This window comes from Mastomys coucha, unplaced genomic scaffold, assembly GCF_008632895.1.
Source record: "Mastomys coucha isolate ucsf_1 unplaced genomic scaffold, UCSF_Mcou_1 pScaffold22, whole genome shotgun sequence".
Lineage (NCBI taxonomy): Eukaryota > Metazoa > Chordata > Mammalia > Rodentia > Muridae > Mastomys > Mastomys coucha.
Window position 1 is genome coordinate 107993763 of NW_022196905.1, and position 2877 is coordinate 107996639.

The following is a 2877-nucleotide window of genomic DNA, read 5'->3' on the forward strand; positions in this document are numbered from 1 at the left end:
CAGAGGAGGCTCAGACCCTCACCCTAGACATTAACTCTCTCCTTTTATCCCCAAGGCCACTCCATCTGCGTCACTGCCCTAGTGCCCACTGAAGCAGGCTTGTAAGACACCCTGGAGGAGGAGAAGGCAGAAGCAGACATTAGTATGTAGCTCAAGTTGTTTGCATCTCTTCAAGTTTCCTATCGGCAATCTGCGTTCTTCTCCACCCCTTTCTACACGAGTCACTACTTTCCTGTACACATGTAGCCCTCACATTTCAGAGTATGTTAAATATGTCTGCTCTTCAGCTTCTTCCTCAGCCCAGCCTCAGTTTCCCCATTTTCAGTTTGGTGCCGACGTAGGTAAAACCCAAAGCCTCACTCATACCCGCGCTCAGTCCCGGAGTGTCTGAAAGTCATAGGATTGACAAGGTAGCATGACACAATCAGGCAGGCACAAAAAGAGAAACTCGATCCAGGCTGCTAACCTTGGGTACCTTGAAGGTCTCAAGATGGACCATAAAGCAGGAAAGTGTCATGGGGAAGTAAGGCAGGCCGCACACCATTCTCCTATCTGAACGTCTGATAAGAGAACTCCACTGGGCCCAGTGTGGGTGGGATTCAGCCTGCCCCACTCACCACCCAAGGGGCATCCGGTCCTCAGATTCTGGTTTACTGTGTTTCAGGGTCCCGGGATAATGCCAGTAAGGAGGGCAGACCTGTGGCCACGAAGACAGAAGCTGCTGCTCTTTGATTCTCCCCTTCCTGCAATGTACAATGTGCAATGTGCAATGTGCGGTCACATTTAGAATTTTATAGCACGTTTGCTACTTTTTATTGTTATGAATACACTGTTTTCCATGGTTCACATTTAGAATTTTTTTTAGCATGGTTGCAACATTTTATGCTGTTACCAATACTTTGTTTTTAAGATTGTAAATATGTTTCATCTATGTTGTTGCATATTGTATAGTAAATAAAAATTGACTCTCCCTCTAGTCTGGAGTAAGACCTTTCCTGTAACATAAGCACTTCTAGAAGAAGTGAAGAACTGAACACAAACAACACAAATTGTTTGTGTTGTTTGGGTTCAGTTTTCGGGCCCGGCTGTTGTAAAAACAGAGGCCGCAACCTCAGAAGTTGAGCCTGGGGAAGCAATGACCTCAGAAGTTGAGCCTGGGGGATCAGAGACTTCAGAAGTTGATCCTGGGGGAGCAGAGACCTCAGAAGTTGATCCTGGGGGAGCAGGGACCTAAGAAGTTGAGCCTGGGGCAGCAGACACTCAGAAGTTGAGCCTGGGGGATCAGAGATCTCAGAAGTTGAGCCTGGGGGAGCAGAGACCTCAGAAGTTGAGCCTGGGGGAGCAGGAACCCTAGATGTTGAGCCTGGGGTATTGAAAAGTCAAGAGAGTTTGACTGTTGGTTTTCTTACCAGAGACAGCCTTGGCAGTTAGATCACAGAGTGGTTGAGCTGTGTGCTTTGACTGCATCTCTGTGACAACTATTCTAAGTCACTCTGTGTTGTCTAAAGTGATAGGTTTTTTTCAGGATGTGCCTTTCCCTGGGAGACTTCATTTTATAATCTGTTTTTTACTCTATTTTGAGAGTGTAGGATTACAGCCCATGGGCAGACCCAGCATCTACCGGACCCCACCCTCAGCAAATGCCTAATTCCCAGGTAGCCAACCTATAAATATAATGGAGGAAGAATGGAGGCCCATGGGTGTGTTAAAATCACATCGGGGAAATTAGTCTCAGAAAGTTATTGACACACTGTACTGAGAAAAGTCTTCCTCACATGCCCCCAAGAAAGCCAGGGAAACCTTTTACCCTATTGTCCGCGAAGCTGGCAGTCACAGCTTATGACACAGGTCCAGCCAACCCATCCCCAATGAGCCAATTAAAGGAGCCAAATTAATAGCACAAGGTGCTAGAGAGATGGCTCAGTTGTTAAGAGCACTGGCTGTTCTTCCAGACGAGCCAGGTTTGATTCCCTACACCCACATAATCAATTTCAACTGTTCGTAATTCCAGTTCCAGGGGATCTGATGCCCTCTTCACTGCTGTCCGGAAGCACCAGGCATGAGCATGGTGCACAGACATACATGCAGGCAAACTGCTCATACATATACAGTAAAATGAAATAAACCTTTAAAAACATTAGCAATGGAAATCAGAAGAGGGAGACGTGTTCAGTGTGGCTAAATCACTAAGAAGGAGACCTGTTCAGTGTGCGACATTGCTAAGGATGTAGAGATTCAGCAAATGCCCCAAGGCTGTCTCTGGGGTCCTGAGGTTAAAGTGTGAACAACAGGCCCAAGATAGGCACACCTAAGCATCCCTGGTCAAGCTGTGGTTCCCCCACCCCACACCACACCCCTGTTCACCATTAACCCCCCCTAGCCTGGGCTTCTTCTTATCCTGGAGGCACTCTGACAAGATGCTAGAATTGTGTGAAGTCTGTTTTTAGAAGACAAGATTTCCCTCTGGCTGCCCCCATTTCCTCTCCCAGGATGAGGTTCTTGGGGGTCCATTGTTTCAATTATAGTAGTCTAATAGGTTAAGAGACACAAGGATATGTTTAGAATATCTTCCTTTTCTGCCAGACCGCTTACACCATCATCGTATACCTGACACATGACACCTGCAAGCAGAGGACCCCTTCCTCAGTGTCTCTGGAGCTCCGTGGCAACTCAGAGACCCCTTGTTGACATGGTCTACTTGACACTAATGGCCATCCACCTTTGCACAGGTAGACAGGAGCGTTAACACTCTGCTTAGTGTGATCTGTGTTTTGAAAGCAAGTTTACCAGTAAGTCCTTCATAGCATCAATCTCAAGCGAGTATCTCCCATCTCAGCACAGGTCACCTCAGGTAGAGCTATAGGTCTCTACCATCAA

The 2877-nt window shown here is 47.1% G+C and overlaps 1 long non-coding RNA gene across 1 annotated transcript; it reads left to right on the top strand.

Annotated features, from left to right (window-relative positions):
* Nucleotides 1-31: 31 nt before the first annotated feature.
* Nucleotides 32-976, top strand: LOC116070826. The gene is made up of 2 exons (XR_004110575.1): nucleotides 32-142; nucleotides 665-976. It is a non-coding gene; the product is annotated as an uncharacterized LOC116070826 (long non-coding RNA).
* Nucleotides 977-2877: the final 1901 nt, after the last annotated feature.